The sequence below is a fragment of the Cheilinus undulatus genome, linkage group 1 (assembly GCF_018320785.1).
Source record: "Cheilinus undulatus linkage group 1, ASM1832078v1, whole genome shotgun sequence".
Taxonomy (NCBI): domain Eukaryota; kingdom Metazoa; phylum Chordata; class Actinopteri; order Labriformes; family Labridae; genus Cheilinus; species Cheilinus undulatus.
Window position 1 is genome coordinate 6,971,754 of NC_054865.1, and position 14,693 is coordinate 6,986,446.

The window sequence follows — 14,693 nt, forward strand, 5'->3', positions numbered from 1 at the left end:
TGGACATGAATCTCAACGTACAGCACCACTTTTGCCCAAGTCTTTCTTGCTGTCCCGGTATTCCTTCTTCAGTTTCTTGACTTTATCAATTATTTGGTCTGGTGTTCAGGTGAACCCAGCCTTTGCCATCTCTTCCGCCACTTAAAGCTGTAGTAAGCGATTTATTTTTAGTATCGTATGCACACAAAAACAACACAACCCGTCAGGGTCTTGTTATTAAAGCCGTCTAACAGGATAACACACTGCTGCAACGCCTCTTCGTACTGCACTCTCATTTGAGGAAAACCAGCAAGGGATGATGCTCCAGCCAGTGAGGAGGCTAGCAGTCACAGCCAATCATGGCTCAGGCCAGAGGAACGCTCCTATTGACCTACCGTAGCAGGTGCGCTTCCCCCTCTCAGCTCAGTGAGAAGTTGATACAATGGTGGAGTTACCAGCGTTGTTCGGTCCTATGTAGAATTTGTTCATGCTGAGACGAAGTGTGTTCTTGCCTGTTACACGGCCTTTGATTTCAGGGAAAAAGTGGCATAAAATCACTCCACGAGAGCTTTGCCACTGTCAGTAGCCTATCTGGTTCAGTGGAAATGCACATCCGCTATGAGGGAAGAGGGGAGGAGCTACAGAGCTCAAACACGGAGAAGAACAGAAAGGGAGGGGGAGTAGAGTTGATTCTACACGACTCTCATCGAACGTTACATACTCGAGCTTTGAGCGTGTAACTTGCTCTTCCATGTACTACCCTCCAGCTTCACCTGGAATTCTGTCGATGCCCAGATCACATTTCCTCCTCAGCAGATCGCTTTTTCTCCATTTTCTGCTCGCCTTCACAACCTCGAAAATGACACGCCCACTGATGATGTCATGGTTTGAGACAAACTATATTTTTGTTTCCAACTTAGAGCCAACTTTTCAGTTTCCAAACCAATTTTTATCCTGGTTTTAACGCGTCCGCTGGTTCAAAACTAGGTTCTGGAACCGTCACAGAGCCCTGCTGGTCTAAAAGGCCTATGTGTGTCCTATAAAAATCTTTGGGTTACCGTTATTTTTTAATTTTTAATTTTTTTTTTTATCTTTATAGTCCCATAACTTTTGTTAAATTCAAGTGACATTGCTGCAGCACACATCCATCTTCTTAAAGCCCAGGTTGTCCTGAAAAAAAAGGATATTTGACTGTGAAACACAGGGTTGATGTTTTACAAGCATTAAGTCCAGGTGAGGCAAAAGGGTTAAAAATAGCTTTGAGCTTAAAGGGTAAACACTCATGACCACCTTACATCACAGCCTCCACCATCAGTGTGTGAATGTGGAGTGAATGCGTCACTATGACCAGGAAAGAACCACAGACGCTCAGTGTAGCTAAGTCTCAGCCAAAGCACACTGGTTAAAAATCTCATTAAAGAAGTTAAAATCAGAGCCCAGAAAGTCAGCTTAGTCAGTGAGTTATGACATCACTCTTGCTTCGCCCTATGCTGAATTTTGATTGGTTCCCTGCAGCTGTCAGAGCCCTGAAAAATCTATCTAACTGCACTTAACCTCCACTGAGCGGTGTGTTATAGCAGTTTATTGGAAACCTTCCCCTCTGCCTGACCCTCATTCACACAAACACACACAACCCTCAGGAAACGAGAGAGGTGAACTCGATTTGATGAAGGTTAACAGAAAATATCAGAGTCACACAGAGCTCAGAAAAAAATACACCTGAGGAAAAGACAACTTTAGATCCATGTGGGTGTATCAGAGATTTATCAGGATTGATGCATAGAGAATGAAGGTCAGACTGGTGTGTGAGCTCTTCAAATGTGTTGTAGATGTATCTTTGAATGACTAATACATGAATTCTTCTGAAACTGCATTTCTTCTGCCTGTTTCTACAGCCATTTTTCCTCTTTTCATATTTTCTCTCTAACCAGTGCTGACTTATTTTAGTCTTTAATATGATATTATGTAGCCTAATGAAGATGGAGACAGGCAAGGCTGCTCATGGGGGGGGGGTGCTAAAGGAGAGAGCTTTCTGGGACCAAGCCACATTGGGGGCCCATGGATGTCAGGAAAATCATGGGCCAATCATGGCAAGTTAAGCTGTGATAACCATGTGTTATTCTTAACCTGAAAAATAACCTTATTTATTAATGCTGTAGTAGCACATAGCATTTTTAAAAATGTAAACCCATTTTCTTACAACAAAATTACCTATTAATTAATCCCAATAGTGTGGATAGCTGTTTGAAGTAAATAATTTGGAAAGTAATGTCAGCCCTCAAAGCAAAGCTATGATGTACACAAACATCAGGATGCCAGAAAGCAAAGGTATAAAATGAGACAACTTGAATGATAAATAACAGGCAAAAAAAAATGAGTTAAAACCGTCAAAAGAAATGCCCCGAAATAGCCAAGTAGCGGTGATGGGGTAAAACTGGCAAACTGAAGTGACAAACCTGGGCTGAAAGTGGCAAAATTGGATTATAGTGCCAAAAAGCAATTTCAAAACTGGGCTGAAGTGGTAAAAAATTTGTTAAAAATGTCAAAATGAAGGGGAAAAGGGTGAAAAGCAGCAATAAAATGGTTGACAGTGGTAAAAATAGGCAAAAGGTGGCAAAAAAGACTTAAAAGTGGCAAAACAATAGCAAAAATGTGCAAAATGTGGCAAAATTGGTTTTAGGGGGCAAACACAGTGGCAATAAAAATGTAACAAACATTTAATAAAGGGTTAAAAGTGGCATAAGTAAGTAGGAAAAATGGGGCGGAAAACGTTTCCTGTTAGGTCCGACATAAGGCTTCTCACTGCTCTGGTCTAACCGCTCCCTGACATCACTTTTCTGACCAATCCTGTAACACAATTATTTATTGCACCCAAGTACTGACGTTTCAAGCAGAGCTCCTCACTTTGGTGCATTACATAATTATATTTTTGGAGCCCTGTAGTGTGCAAGATGTTTTCCTGTTCTTTGACAGTGTCTTTTTTGACTCAGCGCCTGCCCACCTAAGTTTGGATGTGCGTGTGGACTTTTTTCCTACCAATCCTGTTACACAAACATGTGAGTCCCTTAGGCCTAAACCTTGAGTGCACCCTCAATATTATTATAATATCAGAATCAGCTTTATTGGCCATGTAGGCTTATGCGACAAGGAATTTGACTCTGGTTAAATATAAAAATAGGATTTGAGAATGTACATGCTCCTGTTAGCTATTTTTCTAGTACATGGTTACTCATTGCGCAGCTCGTCAGGCTTTAACTGGCGGCTCGCATGGAAGCATAAAATAACACGATAACACAGCCAATATATTTGGTAAGGTGGATCTGATAAATATATACTGTATACAGTGCTACAAACTTAAAAAATATTTCATATTTGTACTTTGACCTAATAATTGTAGTGTCTAAAAGGGTGGTCAATCATCAAACCTGGCAACAGCACAGTCACGTGAGCGCACATGCGTTGCATGCGTTGCATGTGTTGCATGTGTTAGTGTTTCACATCTTCTCACGCTAGCCAGCATAATATGCACAGAGGAAAAAATGGATCGATTTCTTATCAAACCAAAGCAAAAAACCAGATGAACAGGCTCAAAGTAAGGTGAGAAACGAGGAAGATGAAATGCAACAACTGAAAAACAACAAGAGGACGTTGGAGAGGGGACCAGCAAGCAGACGCAATGTATTCAAGTAAAAAACGAAAGGTACAAGGCATAGAAGATGAGCACAGGAAATTTCAAGAAAAATGGACTAAAAAATATCTTTATCCTCCATGGAATGAACCAATTGTGCTTAATATGCAAACAGACCTGCTCTGGTTTTAAACATAGCAACCTAGAGCGCCTTTTTAAAACTGCCTCCTTCCTGAGATCTGCACATTCCTGGACAGCAAGGGGAAACAGGAGTCAGAGTTGAGGGACCCACATCGGATCATACAGCTTGCCCTTCTGACTGACATTACCTGTCACTTGAAAACTCTCAACTTGCAGCTTCAAGGAGGAGATAAGCTTCCTAGTGACATGCTGAAGGCAATCAGAGCACTCCAAAACAAAATAACAGTCCTGTGGATACCTGACAGAGAGCTCATCCACTTCCCAAAACTCAGAGCTACAACCACAAGTGACCCATCTCTGCTGCAGAACTTCAGCCACGGAGCATTTGTTGAAGTTTTGGAAGAGCTTAAGGGTGAGTTTGACTCCAGATTCAGCGACGTGAATGAGCGCAAGATTTTCAATTTTATTGAAAACCCCTTCCATGTGGATGTGTCCTCCCTCACTCCAGCAATATCAGAGCTATGTAGCAATAACCGCGCTGCTCTGGAAAATGAGATAGTTAAGTTGGAGATGGATGACATTCTCAAAGTTGAACTACAAGCAGGTGTTGGCCACTTCTGGAGTTTGGTGTCTTTTTTTATAGCACATACATATGTGAGACAACATTTTCAACCATGAACATTATCAAGAGAAAACAGAGAAACCGGCTGACCCATGCACATCTTGAATGCCTCACAGTGATTGCAACAACAATCTACAAATATAACATGAAGAAAGTAAAGGAGATGCATGCCACCTTCCACTCATCACAGTACTAAGGTAATCCTGGTTTGAATTAAATCACTAATGACTGTGTTATCACTGTTGTGTAGACTGACAACTTAGTATTCAGTGATGTTTGTCACTTTTGGTGGCTTTCAGTTTAACTAAAGTGGGTCTTTTGTTGGGTCCCTCCTGCCGATGTGACTCCCATGAATTAAATAGTGTGGATCACTGGTCTAGTACATAAAAGTCTGTGAGCATTGATAGTACGGTTGCAAGATGTGCAAAGAGTGCAAGAATGCAGACTAGATCTGATCTTTAGTAGAAAACGTGCAAGGATGTGGGCAGAGGCACATGAGGTAGATTAGATAATGTAAGACAGTTGTTTTGTGCAAATGTGCACATAGAGGCATTTTACCACATAGAGCCTTCTGACAGTGTTTGAATTACGGTGAATAGATTGATAACAGCATGTGGTTACAGTAATTAAGAGATAGAATGAAACAAATGTCAGTCTCTCCTACCAGCCAACCTCGCTGAAAAGAGGGAGCAGGGGACAGCACTGACCTCCTGGTCTGTGAGTAACAGTGCAACAGTGGTCTAGTGGCTTATGTAGAATTGGATGTATAGAAGTGGGAAGATAAGTAAGTTTACTCCATATACCTGTGTGTACCCTCCACTACACCACTGGTTATGCTTAAACCAGGAGGAAAGCGAGACGAAAACCCTTTTTATCTTTCACTCTAATGTCGCTCACTTTACCAGAGGAGAGTGTACATACAGTAGACTTTGCAGCACAAATGTTTTTGTTTTGTTTTTTTTACGCAAATTATTTCTTTGGAAAATGTTATCACTCCTGATTTGCAAAGAAAATTTGCCTCTGCTATTGCTGCAAGGACTCTGCTGTTGACAAAGCTGGTATCATACGCCACCCTTTCTTGGTTTTGACTGGTTAGTGAGAAAAATGATAGGACCAATTGCTGTCCCAGGAGTTGAACTGTTTTCAACTGAGAGTGCTGTGAGTGTGTATTTTAATGCAATAAAAGACACAGCTGTTAAAATTGAATATATCAAAATTTAATCAAAACAACTAAGGACAAGTGAGGTGCTGGATCCATCAAACAAGTGCCAGTCCTGATGTGAGAGGTGCTGGATCCAGCCAAATTAAAGCTCTAGTGAAATCCCCCTGACCTTTCTAAAGCTACACTATATTGCCAAAAGTATTCACTCACTCATCCAAATAATTGAAATCAGGTGTTCCAATCACTTCCATGGCCACAGGTGTATAAAATCAAGCACCTAGGCATGCAGACTGTTTCTACAAACATTTGTGAAAGAATGGGTCGATCTCAGGAGGTCAGTGAATTCCAGCATGGTACTGTGATAGGATGCCACCTGTGCAACAAGTCCAGTGGTGAAATTTCCTGGCTCCTAAATATTCTACAGTCAACTGTCAGTGGTATTATAACAATGTGGAAGCAATTGGGAATGACAGCAACTCATCCATGAAGTGGTAGGCTATGTAAAATGACTGAGTGTGGTCAGCAGATGTTGAGGTGCATAGTGCGCCAACTTTCTGCAGAGTCAATCGCTACAGACCTCCAAACTTCATGTGGCCTTCAGATTAACTCAAGAACAGTGGTAGAGAGCTTCATGGAATGGGTTTCCATGGCCCAGCAGCTGCATCCAAGCCACACATCACTCGATCTGCAGAGTCCCTCTCTACTTTTAAGAGAAAGCTAAAGACCCAGCTCTTCAGCGAACACTGTACACTTAGCTAGACTATTCTCCACTGCTGTCCCCAGTGGTTGAATGAGTCTCCCTACTACAGTTGGCTCGCGCTTTCCTACCCTACTTCTGGAATTTTTGCCCAGCTCTGTATGAGTGACACAGCACTTGGTACTTGGTAATTAGTTGTTGTGAAGTGAAATGGATGGCAATATGAGAAAATCTCACATTTTGCTTGTTCCATTGTTGGTGTTTATAAAAATAAAAATCAAAAAACAAACAAACAAAAAAAATCATACACTTTAGGTGCTTTGCCTTATACACTGCATGGCAGCACCTGCGTCCAATTGGACCTGAAGCACTTTTGTGGCACTTACTAATGTAGTTTCTTCTCGTCTAGATTTTGCTTGTGTTGTTCTTGCTCTTGACTGTACGTTGCTTTGGATAAAAGCGTCTGCTAAATGACATTGTAACATTGTAACATCACCAAGTGCAATGCAAAGCGTCAGATGCAGTGGTGTAAAGCACGCCGCCACTGGACTCTAGAGCAGTGGAGACGCGTTCTCTGGAGTGACGAATCACACTTCTCCATCTGGCAATCTGATGGACGAGTCTGGGTTTGGCAGTTGCCAGGAGAACGGTACTTGTCTGACTGCATTGTTCCAAGTGTAAAGTTTGGTGGAGGGGGGATTGTGGTGTAGGGTTGTTTTTCAGGAGCTGGGCTTGGCCCCTTAGTTTCAGTGAAAGGAACTCTGAATGCTTCAGCATACCAAGAGATTTTGGACAACTCCATGCTCCCAACTTTGTGGGAACAGTTTGGGGATGGCCCCTTCCTGTTCCAACATGACTGTGCACCAGTGCACAAAGCAAGGCCCATAAAGACATGGATGAGAGAGTTTGGTGTGGATGAACTTGACTGGCCTGCACAGAGCACAGAGCTGTTAAAGCTGCAAAGGGTGGACCGACATCATATTAAACCCTATGAATTAAGAATGGGATGTCACTGAAGTTCATATGCGAGTCAAGGCGGGTGAGTGAATACTTTTGGCAATATAGTGTATTTGCTTCTAGAGTGTCTCAGAGTGAAGACCAAAAACAGTTTGTTTTTTGTCGATTTTCACAGACCCCAGGCACCTACACTGAATCAGCAGTCCTCAAGAACTGGTCAGAGAATAGATTTCTGGTATTTGATTGATTTTAGTCTGTTTGGTGCCCACACTCTCTCCCCATATTTCCTATCTCTCTTCAGCGGTCCTGTTAGCTAGACGGAAAAAGCCCCCAAAAAATTAGTTAAAAAGTGTAACTTTGAGAAACGTAATCATGGCATCTTCAGGCCTTGAAGACTTTAATAATACTGGTTTACATCTTAAAATAAAAATACTCATTTAGTCTGTGGAAAACCCAGTTAAATTAAGATTTTCTTAAACAATGAAATATTATTATTTAATGACTATTTCCTGAACTTTTGGTGACTTTTTTAAGCCTTGTGTTTACATCAAATCAGAACACAGCTATCACTGGGTATTGAAACCTCGTGGTTTGTTTTTGGTGAGGATCCTTTCCTTTTCACTTCCTTTTACTTGACGTACAGTAGATGTATTTAAGGAGCAGACGGCCGTGGCAGTCTTAAATAAACTTGTATGTGCGAGTAAGTGGGCAGGTGTGACAGCTGCTCATTCGTCCTGCTGGTGCGGTCGACTCTCACCTGAGCAGCAGCAGAGAGGCTGAATAAATCACAGCAGACACTCAGCAGCTAAAAACAGGACGGCAGAGATAGAGAGAGGCCGGCTCGCATGTCCCAGCGGAGCATCGGGAAACATCTGAAATATGTCTGCTGCCCCGCAAAGGCTGCAGGCTGCAGCGCTCACAGGCAGAATGGAGAAAGCTCGACGGTTTTACTGCTGCACCAACAAATGACTGAGTCATTTATATTGTTCTGCTCCTTAGCCATGTCATAGCTTCTTCAAACAGTGACTCCGAAAGTAGAGACTGAAGCTGTGACAAGGAGGACAGCACTTTGGCACTACTGACCTCTGGTAAATTAAGACTAATGAACCTGCAGCAGAGATCACAAAAATTAAATCAGAGACAAGAAAATATGAATAGTCAATTCATGATCAAAGTGTGTTTTAACACTGATGGATAAATGTAAATGTTTATTTGTATTCAGATTAATAACTTCATTGTTTTCCGCTTTAATTAGCTACATAAGTTTGGAGCAGATGGATGTTGTTGACCTAAAATGAGTACTCTTAGCAGATGACCAATGGTGTTGCAGGTTGTCATTAATATCTCCTCACACTCGGGGCCCCTCGGACCCCGAGCGGAGCAGCAGTAGAAGCTGCAGCACATCTTTATCATCCTGAACCGAGCTGCAGCGGGGCCAGCTGAGAATCCATCATGGCTATTATTACCTGAGGCTGTGCACTGAATCCATCACACACAAACACACAACCAGCACTGGACTCTAATTCTTCAACTAAATAGTCTTGACCTATGCTTCTGTTCATTAAATAGAAAGAAAAATTAAACAAACATTTGCTTTGGAAGGTATTTTTTTAAATAAATGTACAGACTTGGTCACACTTTATTTATGAAAGAGGGGATTTGTGTTCGCACCAATGTAAATGAGCATCCTCCTGCTCTTTCACCTCACCTCTGCTTGTATTCTGACAGATTTCAGCACATGCTGGCATTCATAGGTTTACTGTGAAAATCGGATATACAAGGCACACTTTTATACCTATTTTTCCATCCAAAACTGGTTTACAGCCAGTTAAACGAAATGTGTCTCATTAGCTTATGTCTTTATAAGCATGCATTGTGTGTGTGTGTAGGTGTGTGTGTGTGTGTGTGGGGGGGGCTAGCTCTTTAGTGCTAGTTTTGCTAACAGGAAGTCAAGCCCAGTGGGCAGGTCTACTGTTAGGTTGACCTAAAGTTCAGTTGAAACAGTGATTTCAATATGGAGGCCGCCACTTCAAGCACTGGTTTGACTGAAAACACTCCTTAGTTAAGGACAACAGGTAGAGGAGGGCAGAGTGACTCGAGAGCTGTGAGTCTCTCACAACACTCAGCAGGCTCGGAGCTAAATATGACATTAAAGCTAGTAGTTGGCAAACTCCATATGGAGGAAACAGATGGCACTGAAAGAACAACACAGCTGCACAGAAAGTGTGTGTTCAGTTCAGTGGGATCATTTTTGAGGAGGCTGAGTGAGAGACAACAACTGTAATATATGTACATGCACTTTAACATGAGGGGGCATGCTCCTTCAGGAGGGAATCAAACATAACCAGAAGTGCTGTTGCCTTTTTACACAGAAATACAAATATAGAGCTGTAACTCACTCGCCCTTTCTCAGCAGCTTACATGCAATCAAACACAAACCGTGTTTTGGCACTCGACATGTTCAGTTAAGCTCCAGAGTGAAAGCCAGGATTAAACATTACCTTAAAAATGAAAAGAAGTAGCCTACTGCTAACCTTGCAAAGCAGATGGATACGCCCGTTTCCCACTGATGAATCCATCTTGTAATGCTCCCATCTGAACCATTTGGACTCAGTTAGAAAGTGACAGGACCAATCAGCGTTGAGGGACAGTACTTTCAGGCACGGTGAAGTCGTGACGTAAGCAAGCAGCAACAAGAGACAGGTGCAATTATGGCAGAAGACATTAACGTGGATGCTGCTAAAGCGCCAGTTTTATCAGAACTTGACGACATTTCATCATTGAAAGAAGAACAAAGAACAGCAGTGAGTTGTTTTCTTTTCAAAAACGACAAAAGTTGTGTACTGATATGTCTACAGTCACCATGGTTTGTGATATGCAGTTCTATATGGATTACGTCACGTGTTTTGTTGCACTGATTGGCCAGCGAAAATGTGACACACAAAATGTTCATCCAATCACTCAAAAACCCCATTTTTTTCAAAGGCTCTGCCCTTTCCCAAACACCATCTATTGGAGGTTTTCCAGATGGATGTGTGAAACAAATCCATCTGGCATGTCAGGTTAGTATTCACTGATATGAGACTCACCCATATTTGATTTGACTTGTGAACATGAAGTTTTCAAAGCAGCTGAGATTTCTTGATGTTGACATTGAACTAAATTGTTGGATGTCCTTGTGGTGATGATGTTGGAGAGAAGCTCTTGTTCACTATAAGAGGTTATTGGATTCCTTTGTTAGAGTACTGTCAGTGTGACAGTGAAACACAGATTATTTTACCTCAGCTTATTTCCTCCTCTTAAAGGTGTGACAGTGTTCATTTCTATACTGAGGTTCCTTTTAGTGTCAATTTCACCCCCCAACTCTCCACTGTTCGTACTGCAGTGCCCCTTTTCAACACAACAGTGTAATAACAAGACATGAGGAGTCGGTGACTGTATTAAATCCACACATTTATTCACTTTTCACCTCCCAGGCAAATAAAAACATCTTTATTACTTCCCTCTCATTCCTCCCCTGTGCTGTATTTCCCCGTTTCCTCTCTCAGTCACAGCTCTCAGACTTTCCTCTTTCACCACTTTCCTCCCAACCCTCAATTCAGCGTTTATTTTGGTCGCCCCGCGGCAAGGATACGGATAAAAGGATTAACTTATCGTCTACCAGTTTAGCGCTCTTAAACTCAGCCTGACGGCCCCCCTGAAAATTGACAAGATGGATGCTAGGGAAGCTCCATTCAAGAAACATTAAAATCATTTCCCCTGTTTATTACACAGAGGGATGCTGGGGTTTAAAGCCGGAGGAGTTCAAGGCTGAGAGATGGAGGAAAACATGCAGCAGAAAATGTTGTGGTAGTTGCAGCAGGTAGGATTGCAGAGAAAACTGTGATGGAGACCAAATAAGAGCTGATTATTGAGTATGATCACCAATTTACTCTGTAGCTGCTGAATATGGACAAGCTCTGAGATAGTATGCAAAATTTAATTCAACATATGTGCATAAGTACACAGAAGTTATTGAATTATGGTTGAATGGCATAAGTAAAATGATGTGTAGTCCCTTGATGCTCATATCTAAAGATATGCAAAGCTTCAAGGTCTCATCCACACCCCTTAAAAATGCCTTCTTTGCAGAAGAAATCAACATGATATTAATAAAAATTAACATAAACAGCAGAAATAAACATGTTTACAGCGGGGTTTAATAAAAAAGAAGTTCTATGTAGGAGCTGGATATTTTGCTTTCTCTCATCCATGTTGACTTTATAAGACTCATGGCAGCTCCGACTGTCAGCCGTGGTGTAGCTGTTTGTCAGGAAACTGCAGAACAGCCTCAGCTCCACCTCTGTGGTTGAGACCATAGACCAGTGATCCCCAAATGGAGGCCAGTGGCCCAGTCCCGGCCCACCAGAACCTTTTAATCCAGCTCACTCAGGCCCTTGTCACATTTAGCTAAAAACTGAATTTAGCTTAATGTTAGAAAAGGGTAATAATGCAACTAAGGTAAAGTTCCTTCTGCACCTATCTTGTTTATGTAATGTCATTTTTTCTTTCATTACCTTAATACTATAATAGGCCCCAGGGAAGACCCAGGACACGCTGGAGAGACTATGTCTCTCGGCTGGCCTAGGACCGCCTTGGGATCCCTGCTTAAGCTGCTGCCCCCGTAACCTGACCTCGGATAAGCAGAAGAAGATGGATGGATGGATCGATGGATGGATGGATAGATGGATGGATGGATGGATGGATGGACCTGAATACTAATCTTGCAAAGCAGATGAATTTGCCCAACTGTCATCACACAAATCCACCTCGCAAAGCAAATGACCAATCAGTGATAGAATGAGGTGGTAGCAGATTTAAGTTCTACTTTTAGCCGATAGCAATGGCTGTCACCAGTGTGGCGGTTAGCTTGTATGTAGCTATATTATAGTGGCAGTTTTATCAGAACTGGACTATGTTTCTGTGTAAAATAAAGAGCAAAGAACACTGAATACTGTTCAGCACAGAAAAGATGTTTTTGCTCTTCTGCCTACCTGCTTCGGCTTGAGTTTGCAGTCGTTATGGGTGGGTTTGAGTTGTTCTGTAAGCTGCTGTGTACGGTAGCTGCTGGTGGAGTGATTAGCTTAGATGTAGCTGTAGAAAAGGAGCAGTTTAATAAGAACTGGACCACACTTCTTTGATTAAACAAGAGTAATGAGCCACACCAAAAGCTTCTCTTTGCAAAGAAAATATTTTTGCACGTCTCCTGATGGTTCGACATGAATTTTAGCCACTGACAAACTCTGTTGTTCAAACATTATGAAAGCGCTAGCCTATGTAGCTCAGTTTAGCACTGAAACTAGCATGTCTACTACCTCATTTTATCTTGTTGCTCAGAATTTGTCTTAATGATTGAGATATAAAGAAAGTTTGCCAAATCACCTTATGAGAGTTTTTTTTTTTTTTTTTCTCAAATGCTTTGTATGGGGGTTTCCCTAGGTGAATGTGAAATATGGTTGATATATGAACCAGTCTATCTGGCATGTCTGGTGAGGTAGCTCATGCTAGGACAAAAAGATCAAGCTTTTATTTTAAAATGACAGTGGTAAATGCTATCATATCTGCATATCCTGCCAGTAAAGTTTGATATTTGACAGATAAAGCAGTATGCTCACCAAGTGCCATCTATCTGACTTGGACTCACAGAGCTCTGAATGTCCTGTAACTTGTAGCGTGAGTAATCTCTCAGTCTCCACAGTAAACTAAGCTCATGTTTCATTCATGACTTGAACATAAAACTGTTCAGTTCACTGTACGTTTAAAGTAAGATTGTGTTTAGGCACAACATTGCTGTCAGCTCAGACACAGCAGCCTGGTTAAAGGCCTCTGCCCTTCCCGATCACTGTCTATGGCAGCGGTCATCAACTGCATTTGTACAAGGGTCTATGCAGACACTGTGAGGGCCGGCGTGTTAGATGAACTAAATAGAATAAACATTTTTGTCTAAATAATTGTACTTTCTTTCCAATGTACCTTATTTTTAGCCTTCAGCAGTGAAATCAGTCCCTATTCACACAGTTAAGTCTCTATACTACAGCAAGCCACAAGGGGGCGATTGAGATATTTGAGCACCGTTCTTTTGGGGCCGGCATGTTGCTTGTTGTGAATATCCTCATTGGTGAAAAACACATTAAGAAAAAGATATTTAGTTTAAATTCTCAAGGAGTGAAAAATACCCCCCCACCACCACCTGCACCCAACTGTTACATTTTTGCAGAAATCTGCTGCTTTCAACAGAATGGACTTATGATTAAGTTTGTCGTGCGTCTTATTTGCTAACAGTGGTTAAAAATAGTTAATTTTTGTAAAACTTTTTGTAAACATTAATCCAGTCTTTAAAAAAACTCACTCAGGGGTGCAGGTGGCCTAATGGTTTAAGGTGCTCCCCACGTACTCTGATGGTCTGGGTTTGAACATGGCCTGAAGTCCTCATGTCTCTTCCAAGCTCTCAACCCTGTTTCCGACTCTGTTCACTGTCCTTCATTTATCAAATAAAGGCACAAAAATGTCCAAAATAAATCTTAATTAAAAAAAATCAACCTCAGTTATTTTTGGAGTTCACTTAAATATCTGTAGGGATCATAAAAGGCAAAAAGAAAAGATGCCCTAAATATAGCAATATATTTTTTTCTTCTCAATTTAATCAAGCTTCTGAAGGCTGGCCCATCAGGCCCCCACAGCCTCCAGCTGATGATCAGTGAACTGTGAGGTGTTGCCTGGATGGATGTGAAATGTATTCCATGCCTTGGATATAAGAAACTGTGTCTAGCATGTCAGAATAGTCTGAAGCAAGTTGGACAGTACAAAAAAGGAGAGAGCCTTTCATATAACAGTATACCATTGTTTAAAAAAACAATCCATCATGTGCATTAAGCACCAACTGATAGATAATGGCTTTAAACATAGAGTTAAACAGTGGTTTAATATTACTTCAATGTTGAGTTTAGGGCTTCCACTGAGAATTCAAAGATTGAAATGATCAGATGAGAAAACCCAGCGTAAGCTCTCATCTTCTGTCAGAAAATCTGTGAACTTTGGCTCAGTGTGAGGACTGACTGTGAGAGTAATTACAGGCAAAAGTCAACAGATAAACACAGACAGCAGTCACAGCAGCAGTGAGTCTGCAGCCCCTCACCATCACCCACTGTGTTCCCAGCAGATGTCAGTGTTACATGACTGTCTGATGTAATACACAAGCAGGGCACCAAACATGTGATCTCTGACACAGACTGGAGAACATGGAGACATTTATGGTAGAAATGCAGCCAAGGCATGCATGTTTCCTGGAAGGTGTTTTACTAACTGCAGCTTCATTAGCTTTGCTGGATGACGAGATTCTGCATCATCAACTCTGCATCACAGAAACTATTAATAAACTAAAGCAATGTTTTAACAAGAAAAGTAAAACCATTAAACTTCTGGGCATGGCATTAACACTGATATGGAGTCAAATCAACACTGTAGGGTT